Below are 21,010 nucleotides of genomic sequence, written 5' to 3'. Positions count from 1 at the left end.
ATCTGCAGACCACAGCTTGGAGCCCATCGTTACGCAACATTATGATTCTGAGGGGGAGATTTATAAAATGATTTTATTGGTGCTGAACCAGGAGAAAACGTCTATTCACAGCCACAGGACTGGTGCAGTTTTATATTCCAAGTTTCATGAATAGTTTTTATTTAGATTGAAGAAGTGCACAATTTTACCTTAATTGAATTACTTTATTTATAAATGTGTCTGTTGGTGAGGCCAATAAATCAAAGTTTGACTGGATAACATTGCCTTATTAGCCCCTTCTGATAGATGCCATAACTTCACCATAAAGAATCTTGATCTATTACTAGCCAATCAAAAGTTGCATTGCATTGCAGTCCAGAGGAAGTAGTCACATGTTTTTACGGCAAAGGTGACTGGCTCAAAAAACCCTGGATGTGGAAACTTCCCAGGTTCAAATTCTTTACCTTCTACAGTGGGTATAGAAAAGAATCACCCTCCTTTAAAATAATCACATTTTGTTGCTTTGCAACCTGAAATGAAGACAGACACAGATTTTGTCTCAGCCAACCGTATTTACTCAGTGCAAATTATAACATCTAAGTGAAATATACTGTATAACAACAAAATCACTGATTTAGAAAAAGGATCACGCCCTTGTGTCAGTATTTTGTTGAACCACCTTTTGCTTTAATTACAGCCTTTAGTCTGTTGGGATATGTCTCTACTAACTTTGCACATCTAGACTTTGCAATATTTGTCCACTCTTCTTTGCAGAACACAGTTCAATTTGATGGTTACCGTTTTTGGACTGCAGTCTGCAAGACATTCCAAAGATAATGGGGTTTAAGTCTGGGCTCTGACTGGGCAATGCAAGGACATTCACCTTTTTCTCCTTTAACCACTGTGCTTTCAACCATACAGTATTGCCGTGTGCTTTGGGTCATTGTCATGTTGGAAGGTAAATCTTCTTCCCATTGACAACTTTCTGGCAGAGGGCAGCAGGTTTTCCTCAAGAATTTGATGGTATTTTGCCCCCATCCATTTTTCCCTCTATCCTGACAAGAGCTCCAGTCCCTGCTGCAGAGAAACACCAAGAACAGGAATAGCTCAGCTCAGCAGACTGCATGAGGCCTTTCTTGAGGAATGGCTTTTTCTTGCAATGCTTCCATACAAGTCACATTTGTGGAAAATTTATGATATTGTTGTCACATGCACACAATGACCACTCTTTGTCATAAATTCCTGCAACTGCTTCAGCGTTGCTGTAGGCCTCTTGGTATTCTCCCTGACCAGTTTCCTCTTGGCTCTTTCATCTAGTTTGGAGCTACGTCCTGATCCAGGGAGGATCTGTGTTGTACCAAATACCTAGTACATAATGACAAGTATGTCTACATGCTCCATAGTTAGGTTTACGATAAAGGATTTATGCATATACCCCAAAATGCACAGTCTGGTGTGTCTAATGTCATGTTCATTGAGAAAGCCCATACGTTATTACAAGAACAACAGTACCTGGGTGCTGGTGATATTCAATGATGCAACACAGATGTCAGGGAGTATGAAGCCTGATTTAATTAATGGTCTCATTTGGTTTATCTAAAATCAATAAACTGCCTCTGTAACATGAAAGAAGCGCATCACTGATGGGACGTGGAGACATCAAAGTTTTCCACCGAGCCAGAAGGTAACCCCATCCTTTTGAAGTTCTTTAAAAATGATGAGCTGTTCTCAGATGCTTCTCTGTGCCATTCATTTGCAGACATAATGAGGCCCAGTAATTGTTTAATGTGGTTAGAATTCAACACAAGAGGATCAGTGAAGGTGGTTGGTTTCTGTTTGGAGAAACCTTTATGAAAAAAAAAAAAAAAAAAAAAAACATTATGAAAGAAATCATATGAAAAAAAAACATAATCTTTGTGATAAGAAGCTCTTTCTAAATCTTTAATGAGGCATAAAGTGTTGACTGCAGTCTGGTGGATCTAAACTAAACTAAAACCACCTTTTAAAAATTTAAGTAAGCTAAAGCTGAAATAAAATAAAATTGAAAAACTAAACTTACCTTAAATAAATTTAAGATGAAGTAATAAAGTTTCTAACTAAAATAATACTAACTGAACTAATAAATCTATGAAAAATAAAAATGAAAAATTTGAAATGTTGCCTTGACAAGTAAATGATATCAAGCTGAAATACTAAAATTACAAACTGACATAAAAGAATAACTAAATAAATAAAATATTTGGATATAACAAACAAAAATGTATATATAAATGACAAGCACAAAACAAAATGACTAAAGATTAAAATTAAAATGAAAATCAATAATAATAAAAAAAAGCTTAATTAAAAATATTAATAAAAACAATCACAATTTATAAATATTACTAAAATAACACTGCTGTATGAAGGCCAATATAACTAAAACCTCTGGGGTCTTTCAACTACATCTCACATTATGATAAATTTAATCACGGCAAAGTAATCTCTGAGGAAGGTTAGAACAAGGTTTAGAACAAAATAACTCTTAAATGCAAAAAAGAGGATCATAACACAGCATAATTTGTATTAATGAAACCTGTTAGTGCAACCTACAGGCTCTGCTAATGCACAATATGTGGGAGTCAGATAATTGCAGATTTGCAACTTTGCAAGACCTCTGCATTTACTATAAAGGCTAAACATTCCACAGATTTTACCAGAAGCTTCCAAATGCTAAATTAGGATTGCATTTAAGTACAAACACAGGGTAAAATATACTTCTATAATTGGTTATTTGTTATTTCTCTGTGTTCTTGTTTTTGCTGTTAATATTGGAATATTGAAATGTAGATATATAATAGATGAGAGTGATGAATGCCAAGCCTCTCTTTAGGAATGTGTACAGGCTTTTCTCTTAGAGAGGAAATTGATAGTTAATGTGAGTGTCTATAAGCCAGATGTGCCCATGTCATTTCTCGTGAAAAGCTATCAATTATGGCTGTGGGGCTCAGGACCGAGACATGAACTAAGCTTCAACAAACATGAACTATCGCCAACACTACAGCAATATACAGGAAACATTCCTTTATATATTAAGCTTATGTTCTAATTTTATTTTATTTTTCATTTTAAGTTTGATTTGACTATGAATGATATCAGCTCTGCACATAAATCCCAGATGTGTCATCTGGCATTATCAGATGCAGTTTATCTAAGGGGAGCACCTCTCAAACACACCGTTCATTCAATCAAAAATTGATGCAGTAATGATTCGAAAGCAATTCTAAGCTGCTGAACCACCTGGAGGGATTTCTCTGAAAACAATCAGACATTGTAATAGATCATTTTAATGTATCTGGCTCTGTTGCAGTTTTAGCTGTATCTAATAAATGTAATAGCGAAAAGGTAGAGGCACGGTAACAGATTAAATTAAATTTTTTTAAACCTTGTTGTCAGACATTAGAATACATCAGAGAGGGTCAGATAAAAATGGGTGGTGATATCTGGCTTTGAGACAGGAGCATGTTCCTTTTTGATTATGAATATTGTATATTACAGTATATTAACCTCAAACAACTAGGTATTCAATTTAGAGAAAAATCTCCTGGTCTTTTACAGAAAAGGAGGTTCTGAAAAATCAGAAAATCTAAATCACTCAAAAACACTCAAATGCATAAAAATGTTAAAAAGACACACACACACACACACACACATATAACGCAATTTCTATTTTATTATGTATTATTAATATTAATCATCTCCAGCTGGGTACTTACATGTTATAGGTGGGTCTCTGAGGGCATAATGTGTACCATGTGCATTCATTCCTGAAGGCAGGACTGCTGAGAATGTATATTGATCTGTAAGTGATTCAAATTCCCCACAAATCCTGTTTCACTGTGTAATGCTGACTTCAAGATTTACTCTCCTGTCAACAACACAAAATGATCTGGAAAGAAATGGCCTGTAGAAATATACAATACAGTGACTTGTTACTATTTTTAAGTAGCTGGTTTTAACCCAGAAACACCTAGAATTAGGTAATAAGTAAAATGAATCCATGAACAATTAATGAGTGTATACATTTATGTTTAACCCTCAGGCCAAATCATTGATATTAACAATTAATTTGATTGATTTTCCATATTTTTAAGAAGCTACTGGTCATAAAACACATTCTGCATATTCTGTTTTGAAGAGAAAAAAAAACATTTGGAATAAAGTTGCAAATTAAGTATATAATAACATACTTTTTTTTTCTAAATTCATTTTAAATATTAATCTATGATTAATTGAATAGTCTCTTTGGTGCAATTTATGCAATTTTGTGTACTTTATTTTTTGCTAAAGTTTAATCAAAACAGTCAGCAATGGTGGTCAGTGCATGCTGTTTCTGGCAATAGGTTGTTATACAATATAACTGTTATTATGGATTTCTGAGGGCTAAAGGGGTAATTTACCACTGACAAGATGGGGTTTTAATAAAATTACCTGTCTATGCATTAGAAATTGTTTTTTTTTTTTTTTTTTTAAATCGTGCAACACAAGTACAGAAAACTGAAAAAAAGGGCTGTGGCAAAAAAGGCAGGAAAACTTTAAAAACCATAATTCAGTGGGCTCAATTAGACTATCTGTGAGTGGGGTTACAGAATGTGGAAGTTTGATCTGTAGTTTTCACAAAAGCCCTGAAATTTCAAAAGTCTGTCGGATTAAGTCAAGCCGCTGACTTTTTCTGACAAATAAACTGTGATATCTTGGTGCATATAACTTGGGAAAAAAACACACATTGTTAATTTACTTACACTTCCGACATTGTAAGAATACAAAGCTGGTTGAAAACCAGGTTGAAAATATTTGGCCAGTGTAAAGCCTTGTTTCTGAGGCAAATCTGCTTGGGGCACAGTGTATGACAGAGAGAGATTCATATAGGGAACGTGACTTCACAATTCACACAGAAGATATGACAAAGTTATGCAAGATTTATCGCAAGAGAGAGTCAAAGCAAGAGCTTCAGGTCTTGAGGGCTGCGGCTTGAAGCGTGAGGGATTATTTCCCCTCCCTTCCATGTCACGGGCATGGAGGCAATGAGCACTGCAATGCAGCAAAACAAATCCAGAGAATCAGTTAAGAATGTATAAAAATTGTCCTATTCCTGATTAAACAATCCCAGGGACCAAAATTGCAACCTCAGTTTTAGCAGCTCACATCTACCACAGGATAACAACAATGTTTCTGAAGGATTACACAGATATAGATGAAGACTATGAGCTGTATCAGGCCTGATGGGTTGTACTGTATATCTTACTAATTTCTAATTAATTGATAGTTTGACGTATATCTGATGCTATTACAGTATATTTAATGCAAATCCAATCCCATGATGAAAAAAATGTGTTTAAGTGCATTATGTAAATGCATAATGGATATTTAGGATGCAAAATTAAAGTGCTTGCCAATCGGCACACTCTAAAAAGTGCTGGGTAAAATATGGACAAACCCAGCGATTGGGTTGTTTTGACCCAGTGGTTGGGTTACTGCCCAGAAGTTTGGGTTAAACTTTTAACCCAACTGTTGGTTGAAAACAACCCAGTTGCTGGGTTTGTTCATATTTTACCCAGCGCAGGGTTGTATTAAATCCAGCACTTTTTAGAGTGCATATACAAATAAATAAAAGTTTTTACTGGAGTTAATTTGAAGCATAACTTTTTGATGCCAAGGACCCCAAAATATGATGACTCCCTTGCGAAGGAATCTCTTCCTAAAATATTGGGAACTAAAGTCCAAATATATTGGTAGCTATTTTACGTATTTTACTTCTATTACTGTGGGAGAAAAATAGTATGCATATTATTATAAAAATACCATCCATCCATCCATCTTCCATACCGCTTATCTTCTGCAGGTTCGCAGGGGGCTGGAGCCTCTCCATCTTGGGCCACAGACAGGGTACACCTGAACGGATGCCCAGTCCATTGCAGGGTCCTAAAAATACCATGCTGTTCCCAAAAATTAAATAATTAGCTCTATATTGTCACTGTGCTAAATTCAATAAAAAAAAACAAAATATAAAATATATAATATTCACATTTAAAATAAACATAAATTTTACGGCTACCATTTCGGAAATAAAATAAAATGTAAAAACCTGTTATATAAATAAATACATTTTTCACTTTTTATATTTAACCATGATGCCTGAATTAATGTCTAATGTAATCTTTTTGTTTGCTTGTTTTCGCCAAAACTCCATGTGGTGACACATATGCACAATATTTCTGGAATTAAGCCAACAAATTGAATATATTATTAGCAAAATCTTGTCAATAATTCTCAATGAATATAAATTTAATTAAATTCAAAAACACAACATACATGACAAATGCTCTCAAAATAAATTAAAATGAGTTTTAAAACAAAAAAAAAAATACAAACCATCTTCACCCCTCTCCTTAAGGAAGGAAACAAAGCAAAGCCTTAAAGGTAAGACTCATCATTCGTATATTAAAAAAAAAAAAAAAAAAAAAAAAAAACATCCAGGCACTTTTAGCATATGTTTGTTATATCCAGAGTTCTGCGGTTTCTCTCAAAAGCAGTTGAGTCAAACTAAACATTTCAGGCATCAGGAAAAAGCCAGAGCAGGAAAGCATCGACTTGTTTTGTGACCTCAGTGGGTTGGGGTCAAATTGTTGATGCACGCTGCATGTCAATGCTTTCTGCACTTTCTTTCTGTAAGCCAGCAACCATCTGGGGATGAAGATAAAAACGGTTCATCATGGTGGGCTGCTCATCAACCCTAAAAATCTCTTAAAAACTCAAGAAAAGATGAATAGTTTAGCTTGTAGCAAAAATAAAATGATACATTAAGTATCCTTTTTAATTACATTCTAGTCAAATGATTCGATTATGTCCTTCTTTCATAAATCAGTGGTCTAGGGAACTACCAAAACAGGTTTGATGGGGTTTGAGCCTTAGAGAGTCAGGGGTATATTTGATAAACATAAGCTCCTGAGCTGTGATTGTCAAGGATGACTGAGTGGAGTATTAGACCAAAAATCACACGCACACACATAGAAATTTTTTTTATCAAATTGTCTAGTGTGGGCTGACTGAAGACCCATTGCTATGGTAACAGACTACGCATCACATTCTCTGAAACCATTTGCTTACTTCTCTGTCATACCGGTGCTGTCAGCGAACGAGGGCTGGTCCATGAATATGCATGAGATGCCACCTGTCCACACTGCCAACTAAGCACCATGGCTGCAATATCCTGTGGATGCATCACACTCATAATTAGCATCATCACTCCCCTCGCAACAAACATGACTGACAGAGAGACCAGGACTCTGTCACGGCGAGGCCAGAGAAGGGGTTCTTGCTTTACTTTTATTGCGGTAATTAAATGGATCAACTCAAGGCAGATGTAAGAGTGTCTTAGCATACCAAGGAGCTGGAAAAGAAATCTAATCAGTGAGAATGCTTTTAATCTGTTCATCTTTTTATCTTTTCTCTGATAGTACATGATGTTATTGGTTAACTGTGGGCCCTGAGGCCCAGCCTCTTTTCTAGCAGAATACAGATATAAAGTTCACAGTTTCAGCAAAGAGCTTGACTGAGCTGAACTCCAACAAAACAATCCTGCTCAGATTAAATCAGAAACAAGACTGAAAGCACAAGGTGCTCCAACTGGTTTAGTAAACTGTTCAATCAACATGTTTCATGAGAATAAACTGCTGACATGAACTGCACAAAATGCAAAATGGCAGATGGTTAATGGTAATGTTTTTCTTTTCTTTTCTTTTCTTTTTAAAGTTTTGTGCCTTTTTCTCATTTAGGTTCATGAACATGCCTGCACTCTGGTGTGTTGTGGAATGTGCATATGGAAGTTATATTATGATTATAATGTATGTTTGTGGGTCAATTTGACATATTTCATTGTTAAAGGCAGCTGCACAGACCCAAAATAAAAAAATAATTTAATGTTCTGCATTATGTCAGTTTTTCATACCCTCTAAAGGGTATTTACATTGTGTTGAAAGTATATATTTTTATTAGTAATTTCACTGGGAATCAAACCTATGATATTGGCATCCACCATGCTCTACTATTTGATTTTCAAGAGAGCACACAGAAGTGCTTTCCCACACTTCCTTTGTTTAAATATATATTTATATATATAAAGTACTGTTAATAATGTTCAAAATATGTAAACAAAAAAAGTACTTTTTTGTGTGTGTGAGAAGTATTTATGTTAAAAGTCCACTGTTTTACCTGATTTGTTTTTGTTTTTGATAGAGTGACTGAATTGGATAAATGTTTTGAATCCATAAAAAAAAAAAATCTTACTCAGAATTTGAACTTAATACGTGGGCTAGACGTCTAGATGTGGAGCTAGTGCTTGAGAAGAATGTGTAGTACACCAATGTTGTTACCCTTTCTGGTGATGAGTGACAGCTGTGACACACTCACACACATACACACTAGGGAAAACACCCTCAGTCAGTCTTCATCTCCACAGCCCTGGAGGATATGCATCATCATGCAGAGCATTAAACCTTCATTAAACTTTTAGCTCATTCCTGTCTCAGAGTTATGCTGGGACAGATTGGGCGAGATGAGTGTCCAGTAAGAGATGTTCTCCTGTGACCACGTGTTCCTCTGATGCTCAGCGACGTCAGCTTATGCCCCAGAAACCCGCCCCAACACTTACTGATTTCAACCATCTTTTGAAAGCCTTTTTTTAATATACTGAAAGTGGACAGGGGTTTACACTTAGTGCCAATCAATTTGTGATCAGAATTCAAGTCTAAGACTGTCCAGTCTTCACATGAGAGGGCTTTTATTTAAATTTTACAGTGTAATTCCATAATGATTATGGTTCCTTCAGGGGGCGCGACCTTCTGGAGAACCTCTAAATACAAAAATCCTATTGTGTACTTATGGAATCATTTTAATGTTTTTATGTTCACCAAGATTGCAAACATTTGATCAAAAATGAAGTAAAAAAAGTAATATTTTAATATATATATTAAATAATAATAATAATAATATCTTATTACAATTTAAAAATAACTTATTTGCAGCAAAAAATAGAAATACAATACTGAAGTAATGACTGCTGAAAATTCAGCTTTGCAATCACAGGAATATATAAAATTGTAAAATATATTCAAATAGAAAACAGTTCTTTTAAACTGTAATAATATTACTGTTTTAACTGTATTTTTAAACACATAAATTCAGCCTTTGTGAGAAGAAGAGATTTGTTTAAAAAAAATAAAAATAATTATTGATCCCAACCTTTTGAACAGGAGAGTATATAATTAAAAGATTCATTAAATTATGTAAGGAATTCATGCCTGTAGATCAGCTGGCTAGTGCCACCAATAGTGTTTTTTAAACCCAGAGTGTTGCCAAAAGGTCATTAAAAATCGTAATGATTACAAACCTAGTGTATATTATATGTATACATTAATAAGACTTTCCTTTGAGGCTATTGGAGGAAATGCTGACAGCTTTTAGAACATTTGCAGTAACTTATGGGCTCCATTCTGTAAACTCCTCAGAGAACTGACCTGACAGGATGCCTAAAATTTCTCTAGAGTGTTTCAACTTCAAATGATTCCTGCTAGTCGCTTTTCATTTTTACAGTGTAGGACCAAATGTATCCTGTCAGTGCTTTGCCAGTGTGCCATTTTTATCTCATTGCAAGTTTTTTGTGGACCTCCAAATTAAAATAAGAGCTATTCATTTCATCTTATTTCAAAGACCTAGCTCCAAAAAAAGAAAAAAGAAAAATAATAATATATATAAAAATCAGTCCAAAATTCACATTAAATTCATAACACAACAGATATGAGAAGAAAATTGCAATAAAAATAATACTCCATAAAAAGATTAATTAGTCCAACTTATGCTCATTTAAACTCTAAGGATACCTGATTCAGTCTATAAGCAGCATAAAGGCAGTTAGCTCCATCTCCTATGGTCTGTCAAAACCCTTGTTTCATTATTAAACATGCAGATTCTTTTCCTACACTTAGAGTGAAAACAAGAGTGTTTCACACTTTCAGCAGAGCCTTTAAAAGAACATCACATACTGTATATCTGCCCACTCTTAAAGGAGCTGAAATGTGTATTAGCACCCTGGTCTGGTGACTTTTTTTAGATGTAAACTACATTACAAAACATTCATGGTTTCCATTCTCTACTGAAAAAGTGAATAATTTGTCCATATTTTGCATGCTAACAGCAGATGGCTGATCTGATGGCATTAAAATATGTCCACTCATTGCCCATTCTGTGGCATTTATCAAGCAATTGCAATTGCAGTCAGCCCACAACCAATAGCCTTGGACTAAACATGACGTATGTGGAGTCTTCCACAAGGACAAACCAGGGGCAATCCCTTATATGCTCCACTGTAGCCATGGAAACAAAACACTTGCAGTAATGTATGGTAATTTCAAATACCAGGAGAGGCTGTCAAATGGCGTTCACATCAGTGACTCTGCATGACTAGAAATACGTTTGGATGGCTCCCACAACACAACCCTACTTTCTGAGGATATTTTGTGAGGCTGATGTCAATAAGAAGGTTAATGCTTTCATTAAACGGCAGAATGAAGTGAAGTTCACAGACTGAAGTTCACACATCATCATCACTCAAAAAGGTCACATCACATAAATGCATCCTTAAAATATACCTACTACTTCGTTTCAACCACAAAGCATATCAAGTGCAGAGGTTTCCTAAATACTAAACAGATAAACAGACTCTCGTCCCAAACGGATGGGCTTCTCAAGCAAACAGAGTGGTGTTTTGATATTGTCACAATGCTTCTAGTATATTAAGCGGGGAAATAGTATTTTAACAGCATCTCCTTTAAGTCATTTTATTTAATTTAGCTCTGTGAAAAACAATGACAGTCACAAAGCATTAAAGCATCATTGCTTCGCGCAAAAAAAATAAAAATAAAAATAAATAAAAATAAAGTGATGCAACTTGATTCTGGCTCGAGTGGACTAAAGCACTCCACAACATTTATCTCCATCAAAATTGCAACACAATTAGACACACGAATGCACTGCAGAAATGTTCCAATCCATCCTTAGGTCTTTAAGAACGTCACAGAACACCCAAATTTTACAGTGAAAAATCACTGAATAAAACTAATTTATAAATAATTATCTAAATTAAACTAAAATAAATAAATAAATATAAATACATTAAAAAATAACTTTATGCTTAAAAATGGCAGTGGGAAAATAACATTAAAGATTATTTATATGTACAGGTATGTGTGTGTGTGTGTGTGTGTGTGTGTGTGTGTGTGTGTGTGTCATGTGTGTTTCCATGTACAGTATATGGCAAGCTATTGTGTGAAAGTCGACCGAATAGTACAAATACACTTGGCAAAAACGGCCACACGACATCTATTTCTGAGTCACAGCCAAATGGTATTGGGGAAGAGCTCTATTAATATCTATGCAAAGCACACTCTATTCAATTCCACAGCTGTGCGGCCGTGGTCCTGGTCATTATTATGGGATGACAATACCCCCTGAGCGGCATTGCAGGTCCTACAATAATTCTCATTTTACATTTGGATAGCTGCAGTTTGTCTTCTTCTTCCTCTTTGTCTAACAGCTTTTACTACTGAGGATGTTTAAATGAAAGAGTACACGTTCTCTTTGAATCTTGAAGAGCACATTTCTGGGAATAACCTTTGGTATGGGAAAGCCCACTCAAATGAAGCAGCAATGTGTGAGATCAAATGTTAGTTAAAGGAATAGTTCACCCAAAAATGAAAATTTCCTGGAAATTTACTCATCCTTAGGCCATCCAAGATGTATGAGTTTGTTTCTTTATAAGAATAGATTTGGAGAAATTTAGCATTACAACCTTTGCTCACCAATGGATCCTCTGCAGTGAATGGGTGCCATCAGAATGAGAGTCCAAACAGCTGATAAAAGTATCACAATAATCCACAAGTAATCCACAAGATTCCAGTCCATCAGTTAATATCTTGTGAAGCACAAAGCTGTATGTTTGTAATAAACAAATCCATCATTATGGCATTTTAACTTAGCCATTGCTTCTGGCCAAAATACAAATGCATAATCCATAACAATGCTTCCTCCAGTGAAAAAGTCTATCCCCTCACATTAGAATCCAAAATTTTATCAGCTCATTTTCTCTCGTTCTGACGGCACCCATTCACTGGATCCATTGGTGAGTAAATGATATAATGCTAAATTTATAAATCTGTTTTGATGAAGAAACAAACTCATCTACATCTTGGATGGTCTGATGGTTAGTAGGTTTTCAGCAAATTTTCATATTTGGGTGAACGATTCCTTTAATTAATAGGCAGCTTTTTCTTTCAGAATCACAGTTTTCTCGCAAAAGGAAGTCACTAGAAATGTTATTTCAGTGGGATTATAAATCCAAATGCAATACCTCTCAGTATAGTTGCTTGTAAGGTATTTACAAGTGAATTATATTATATTAGTTGTATTACAAACCTCCTTAATAGATTGTAACTGGTGCTGAGGAGAGATAAATGACAGAGTTCAAGGTCAGCGTATTTTTGAAAATGATCATGGAGATGTTTATGCACATACTGATTTCATTAGACTGCTGACTGTTAATCTGTTGGTAACTTGAAATTTCTGCTCTGGCAATTTGTGATACACAACTTTTGAAGGTGCAATGTTAAAAGAAAAAAAAAAAAACTACACGTCGAGCACTTCAGGGCATGTGAACCACTCTGCTCTCGCTCTCTTCATGTGAACTCACGTGTTGATGCAGTAGCTGTGTTCTGAGAGGGCAGGCGTACTGCGAAAAAAGAACATGTTTTATTGGCTTGCATGTTATCAAACCCCTTTCAAGTCAACACTTACAGAGTAAAATGTGCACAAATTCTAATGTAACAGTTTATGATTCTAATATAAATAATGTACAAAGGTGCATCTCTGAGATCACTTTCCCAGTGACAAGATAAAGATCCATTATACAAGTTTAAAAATAAAAAAAAACAGGTGTACTGTCTGATTCTATACTTATAATGCCTCTGATGTCAACTTCAGTCCCACAGTAACTGCCTTTTGAGTACTGTATGTACCAACAAAACCAACTTAAGTTTCTCTGATTTAAACTTTAGATTTACATTTCCCCTCTTTTGATAGAAAAAAAACAAAAAGCTGATCAAAGAAAAGGAACTTTTAATGAGACTGGATTTTATATAATTTAAATAGAATTTAACAAGACAGAGTACATATAATGAGCACCACAAGATTAACTCTCTCTACACACACACAAACAACCTATGTGTTTTTTTTTTTTTTTTTTTAACAGCTCAAACATATTTTATGATTAAGGAAATCAAGCTTCCCATTGGTCCAAGTCCATAAAATAGTCTACATGGTGTCTGTAATGAATTTTGATTAGATGGATATTAAGGATGTGGCTGTTTGTGTATTATAATAAAGGAAAAAAAAATTCCAGTCATAGCAACAAATCATGTCACACATAGTTTTTACAGCATGCCTGTCTACTGACCCATCGGCAAGTAAAGCTGTTTGCAAAAGCACACCCTAAATTGCCTATAAAAATTTTATTCGGAAAGTATGCCTGGAATACAAAGTGTGTAGCTTTCGTTCTGTTGTTTAAATGACAGCAATTGCTATTAACAAAAATAAACATGGGTGGAATTCACTATAAAGCTGGCCACTAATAAACAACACTATCAGTGAGCACATGGTTTATAGAAATTATTTGTTCCTTCATTTCAAACTTGATAATTGCAACTTATTGTTTGGCTCAAGAAACATGTCAGTTTAATCTACTGCTCTACTGGTTGGGTACATCAAGCTCTTGGCTTCACTAAAGGTGTTTGTAATTGTAGCTTAATTTCACCTTCAGAATCCCTGACAGGGTTTGTTAAGATCCACCACAAGAGAGAAGGACTATAAAATAGTTTTAAAAAACCTAAAATAAACCAAATTACATTTTCAAAGTATTTTAGTAACAATTTACAATCAGATAAAAAAATAAATAAATAAATAAACAATATAGGGCATTGCAATAAAACACACAAGTGTATTCTTGTTTCTATAGCTTTAAATTACAACAGCAAAAGTCAATACGCACAGTACAGCTCTGCACCATTCCCACAAGCAATCATTTGAACACTATACATTGCATTTGCAGGAAACCCACAGCAATTGTATTATTTTCAGGCTGTTCACTGGAAGCCACTAAAAGCACTGACTATACGGCTCATTAAATAAGATTCTATGGGCCTCTGAATGACTGAAATAGGCATGACTGCAGTGGCAGGGCAGTTTTTCCAGATCCTGCACTTGGAGATATTTTGGGATCATGATGAGATATTGATTGCTGGCAGGGTGAAAGCTGATTGGTTGATGGGCTGGACACTCATTGATCTATGGGTCTTGTTTTGGGTGCTTGAGTTATGGGCATCGGACGGTCCTGAGGCTCTGGGTTTTTCACACAGATGGAGAACCCCCCCTCTAACTGAGTACATGCTCCATAAAATTTTCAAATCATTCTTTTCTTTCTTTTTAGTAATGGAATCAAGATAATGAAAATGGAAAAATGGTCGACTGAACAGAATTACATTTATGTAAAATACAGGGAAGAAAAATAAGACATTCATGAAGTACCGCAGTGTGTTTCTACTTAAAAGAGTTTTTAAAATAGCAACAAAGCAAAAGCGAATGAAAAAACAAATCAGTTTTCTAGCATTTAAAGCAATAGTGGAGTGATCTGCGAATTTTTAGCATTAACAGTGCAGACCCACTCCAAACCACTACAGAGCCTAAATGTTGGATAACAGACCCAGATGGCTAAGCCCTCGCTCTGTGGAGGCCAGGGGCCAATCATCCAGCTTTTGTCAGGGTCAAAGAAACAGACTGTGCCCATGACAGCAGCCAGGGTCAGCATCTCCCCCTCTCCTCCGTTATTGCGCTCTGATATTCTCTGAATTATTTGGGCAGGATGCTCATGGCAAAGCAAGTTTTGGCCTCGGTCTGCAGACACAAAACAACTCGCAAACAATAATTTGATGGTCATCTTAGGATATTTTGCTATTTATAGAACTTCCGTTGCCCTGAGCCATCCTGTAATTATTCTGATTTCTATACGATATGTCGATCATGTTGATATAATTCCAATTCCAAGTTTAGGCCTCTTAACAAGATGTTAATTCTTCTTTTAACTACGTAACCTGTTTGTCTATAAAACCTTAGATCATAACTGATGGAGCCTTTGCTTAAATATAATTTTTTTTTATATAATATTTTGAGGACAAAGTAATGGAGAAATGATTTTGGAATGGATATGAAAACATCATTTATGGGAAGCAGAGACAGTCTAATAGCATTGCAAACTACATAAATTTACTTATATATGAAGGCAAAAAAACTAAATATCTAGTTCTCTTGGGGGAAAGAGAGAAATTATTAAATAAACCTGTAAACTTCATCTATAAATAATGTAGCTATAAAATCTACAATGACAGTGTCAAAAATGTCAGGGCTTACATAGCTCACACTGCAAGATTTAAAATGTGAGGTCATGCCATTTTCTTGATTACAGTGAGGAAAAGCAGCTTTTATTCTACTATCCAGAGACATTTCTGTCTTGAATAAAATAATAATCCAAGGAAAAAACTGAGAGTAAGAGTATATAACACAGGTTCTGGCATCAATACAAGCCTTCTCATTTAGGATTGATTTTAAAATCCTTTTTTTAGTTTAGAGCCTTAGGATGTGTCAGAGTGTAACAGTAATTGTCTTCCTAGATGCACCTTTAGATCTTAAAATGTTCTAAAAAAATCTAGACTACAAAATGTTCTAAAAAAATAAGTATGGTGAAGAAGCTTTTATGTGTTATATTTCTATTTTATTAGAAATCTGCTGTTCGTCCTTTGTGTTTGGAGTTAATTTATTTCCCCAGTATGGCTTTTAATATAATTTATTAAGGGATCTTTGTTATCGTTTTGTTATTACTGATAATTGCTATGATGTTCATAACTGCTATGCTTTATTCAAATGAAAACTAAAGTCATTTTCATTTCAATTAAGCATTTTATGTTGCTCACAATGTATAAAATGTGCTTTAAATCAAGTTTGTCCTAATCAATCTTTTTAGAACTTTTCTTATTCAGTAAGATGTGTGGGAAAGAACTCATTACATTAAAAACAATCTTTCCAATTGTACGTCATAAAAAAAGAATGCTTTCTTTTAGAGATCAGAACAATAGAATTAATTGGTTTATTGTTTCTCCTGTGTATTTATTCATCGTTATTTATTCAAATTCAAAATTCACTGTGACAAATGAAAATGTAAAAACTATTACTGTTCTGGGACACCAACCACAAAACTCCATCAGCGCACAAAGCAAAATCCTAACCCAGACGGTACCTCAAAAAAAGTACAAAAAGTTACAGTGTGAGTATAATTATGACCTTCAACTGCTATTACAGAAATCAAACACACATAGTTTATGTGGTTTGAAAGCTCAAGTATTTTCCTCACAGAAGGGAAAAACTACAAAAAGAAGAAAAACTTCACGTCTGACCTTGCCCTTGTTCAATAATGCACGGAAACACAACATCAGTACACCAGTAATCCGTTCACTGAGACCTCAAGGTCCTGCTCCTGTCTGAGAGGATTTGTAAGCTGGAGCCTCCACTTTGCTCAGAGAGTTGCTCAGGGAAACTATTAGAATTCCCAAAGAGAAAGAGAAGCACGATGAACCCACTGCAGAGCAATGAGGATAATTAGAGACACAGCTTAATAATAAAGCTGCAATACAGAGACAGCTTTAAAAGATTGACCACAATCTATCCAGGATAATTTCACTGTTTCACTGTTTGACGAATGGTTTAAAGCAGATGCCTTACAGATATTTAACAATAATTTCATAATTGTCTTACAGTAGGGTAGAATGTTGTATTCAGTGAACGTATAGTAGAGTAGAATACTGAATTTACTGTCAAATCAATTCCTGATAGGTCGTGTCCTGCAAAGTACTGTACAAAAATAACCATCACAAAAGATTAGAGTGTAAATGGTTTTTCATTTGAAGTCACCACTCAGATGATTAGTGTTCCCATTGTCTGGGAATTCAGCTCTTATTTACTTTTAATTCAATTACTTTCTTTCCTGCCGCTGTAATATCGTTACAGAACACAACTGATTGCACTGTGTTACATGGAAAAGATAATTTAATCTTAGTGATTGATTCTAGTCTGATCATAATCTGTAATCTAAATAATATGTGCCAATATTATGTTACAGAACAGAAATAATGTAATCTTTCATAAACATTTATTGTGAGCTCAGTGGTTGTTGTCAATGATACAAATATCTGTAAAATATTTGACATACAAGTTTAAATCGAAATTACTATTTTAGTACTTTTAATTACCATGAAATTACAAATAAAGATGAACTTAAGTCCTACTTATGTGGGTCAAAAAAGCACTCCATTATAGCTCCATGTAGCTATAATTGCATTTAAACTACAATACAATTTTATTTTAATTGCAATTAACGTAACTTTTTCATAAGGGTTTGTTTGATTTTCTGTCTGTGAGCATTTTGTGGACAGCTTAAATGAAGTTTAGCTGACAAAACACACAAATAAAAGACAAAATATGATCAACAGAGGACTGAGCTGTGGAATTTATGCTTGTCCGTGACTATGGTACATTAGTCAAAATTAAGCTCTTTCAAATACTCCGTGGGCAAGCTCAGCTGCGCCTGGTTCATGGTTGTCATTAATGAGACAGCCTAATACTTCAAACAGAATTAATGCAGAATTCTCTGGCAAGGGAAATGCATGGACTACTCAGATAATATTTATGTGGCATTCTTTATGCACACACCCTTTTAGTCCAAACCAAAATGGGCAGCCAAGGTGCTTGCACTCCATCTTAGTCAGGAATCTGGATTGGGTATGGTTACATGCCAGTAGTACTAAATCAAATGGTGCAGTAATTCCAGAGAAGCATAATTACTCTTAATTTAAAGGTTGGAATAGTTCTACAAAAATGTGAAAACTGAGTACATTTCATATAACCAATTATAATAGACAGAAACTGGACAACAACTCTGTCCTATCAAAATATCCTCCTTTTTAATGACTTACTTTCATTTGTGGAACACAAAAAAAGATCATATGAAAAATGTCTTATTATGACTTGAGACTTGACTAGATCTTCAAGTCAAAGAATCAAAAACAGTTCATTTGATTCAGTTTGACATTCTGCCATTTAATTTTGTGATTAATCAGCAGTATGAGCCCTCATGGGTCTGTTACAAACAGCAATCTTCATTTCCATATGTCAGGTTTTAAGATACAACATGTTGTCTTTAAGAATCACCTGCTTTTGAACATTTAGCGCTCAGTCTGTCTGACTCAACAGGATCCATGCGCTAACATCTATTATCAGTGTTGCTGAGAAAGCAGCAACACTGCTCCTGTTTGGGCCTTCCCTTGTCCGTTCTGCTGCTCAGTTCATTAAAACCCTGACAACCTGGCAGTTCCCACTCTCCCATCAGGTATCAGCGGACCAAGCCAGGGCCATGCTGAGAACAACAAAACACAACACCAATGGGTGCCCGCTCATACACACACAACCGTACAAGGACAGCGGCCATGCCATCTGTTTGCAAAAGAATTAGAGCCTCCACAGTTCAAAACTACACTCATGAGCTTAATATATTCATGATGGCGGCTACCTGTCTAGCATAGATTGCGGTGGCAGAAAGGTGTACAAGTTCACGGGGACAAGTTATACGACACGCTGTTCAGTTTTACGACCATTAATAGATAGATAAACATACACCTACATTCACACATAACACTAAGGCTACATTCACATTAATCTGGATAAATTTGAACACTTCTTTTTCTCTGTGTTTTGGCATTTGGTCCACACTGAGACTGTTTTTGCGCAACAAAAACTGATTTTTGAAGATGATCTCCCAAGTAGATAAAATTGAAAACACATTTTTTGCGTTGTAGTGTGGACTTTGAAGACTGAGTTATTAGAAAATGATGACACAGATTTATTCGTGATAAATATTGCACCCACATATATCTGGTTGTTCCACCATTGTTGCGCCTGCTATTCACTTTAATAATGTTGCTAAAGATAATTGTCATTTTGTACAATCTTCATGTTACATTCCTACAAAGATCACAACTTATGCACTCACAACTGCTGTCCTATACAGATTATCTGTAGAATCTATATAAAATATTTGTGTGGATGTAACCTATCACAAAGTACAGCAAAGTACCATGGTATTCTTTCAAGAACACTGGAGTACAATGTAAATGCCATGGTACATGAACATAGGCATCATTCATAAAAGTATCTGATACCACTTTAGTACCAATATAGTATTGTAATGGAAAAAAATAAATCATAGTGCAAAAACAAACTAAACCGTAAGGCATGGTACTCAACTTTTTATTGCCAAGTGCACATGGGAGCCTGAATTCCCACTGTTGCACAATTCATCTAACAGCTTGCTCGCTGTCGTGTCCACAGGTTTGATATTAATGTTTAATTTGTAAACAGAGACCAAAAAAACCCATGTAACATTTTCAGAGGGTTATGTAAGGTACTGTACTGCATGGTGATCATACTAGTGAATCAAAGTTGATGTTTAAGGGTTAGTTCACCCAAAAATGAAAATGCTGTTATTAATTACTCACCCTCATGTTGTTTCAACCCTGTAAGAGCTTAGTTCATCTTCAGAATACGAATTAAGATATTTTTGATGGAATCTGAGAGCTGTTTGGCCCTCCCATAGACAGCAACGCAACTGAAATGTTCCCAAGTCCAGAAACCTAGCAGGGAGAACTGTAAAATAATCCATGTGACATCAGTGGTTCATCAGCAATTATACGAAGCTACAAGAAAACTTTTTGTGCGCAAAAGAAAAAGAAATAACGACTTTATTCAACAATTCGTCTCCTCAGCATCACCCTGTAAACAGCGTATATTTTTCTGTGTCAGCTGCATTTTTCTTTTGCGCACAAAAAGTATTCTCAGGTGGGGGTTTTGTTTTTCTTTGGTTTTGATACCATGACTTAAACTCCTGATCACTAGACTCTAGTTCCAAACGGCATTATCAGCGCAAGATGATAGCAGCTATTTCTGGGACATTTTGGCTTCATTTTTCTACAGTGCAAGGAAATATAGACGTGTCATCCATCTTTTTTTTTTTTTTTTTTACAGTCTATGGTCTATCTTGAAAGATTTCTACTTTATCATTTAAAAGAGTTTTTCTCTGTTGGGTTTTATGGTTCTGCTGAGGTCGGCCTGGCTAAAGGATCATGCTTAATGTCCCTTGATGTTCCTGGGTTCCTTATGCCCACAGGTGCAGGAGCTACACAGGCAAGTAAAATGAGAAGAGACAGAATAGAGGGAGGGTAAGAGGAGTGTGGAGGGAGAGAGCCACTGTCAGGAGAGCTGCGAGGGAGAAGCTAAAGATAGTGAGAGGAGGGAGGGGAGAGCGACTGAAGAAAAGATAGCAGGATGCTGCAAGAGAGGAGATGGAAAGCTATGAAAGGGGAGGAGGAATAGGGATCAACAGAAAAGAGCAAATGGGTGTAGGGCACAGTTGAAAGACACAGTAGAACAGAACACTCAACAGTGAACAAATACACCCCAACCCAACCAAAAAAAAAAAAAAAAAAAAAAAAAAGAGCAGAGTGAGGGGGAAGCCCTGCAAGTCTGCTGGGGAAATTGCAGTGGTGAGGATTTATTGCTTCAAGATTAATTGCGTTCAACCCATACTCAGAGAAAATCCATTGAAGTCAGTAGTGTGAGGCTACAGCAGCCATTCAATGTGCATTGTGCAGGCATGAGGGAGGGATTTTTCAGACAAATACTAGCTCTTAGAAAACAAGAAAGTTAATTCAAGCTAATTTGTAAAATGACTGAAACAATGGCTCATTTTTAAACAGTCTGATACTACTAAAGTGCCGCTAATATGTCA

The 21,010-nt window shown here is 35.4% G+C and overlaps 1 long non-coding RNA gene across 1 annotated transcript; it reads right to left on the bottom strand.

Annotated features, from left to right (window-relative positions):
• Window positions 1-8: 8 nt before the first annotated feature.
• Window positions 9-8,910, bottom strand: LOC122148997. Its single transcript, XR_006162778.1, has 4 exons — window positions 7,126-8,910; window positions 5,845-5,954; window positions 3,735-3,886; window positions 9-1,825 (listed from the first exon to the last, which is right to left on the bottom strand). It is a non-coding gene; the product is annotated as an uncharacterized LOC122148997 (long non-coding RNA).
• Between the last annotated feature and the right edge of the window lie 12,100 nt (window positions 8,911-21,010).

Source organism: Cyprinus carpio, chromosome A20 (genome assembly GCF_018340385.1).
Source record: "Cyprinus carpio isolate SPL01 chromosome A20, ASM1834038v1, whole genome shotgun sequence".
NCBI lineage: Eukaryota > Metazoa > Chordata > Actinopteri > Cypriniformes > Cyprinidae > Cyprinus > Cyprinus carpio.
Note: the sequence above shows the minus strand (reverse complement) of the source record. Positions and strands in the feature narration are given on the sequence as shown.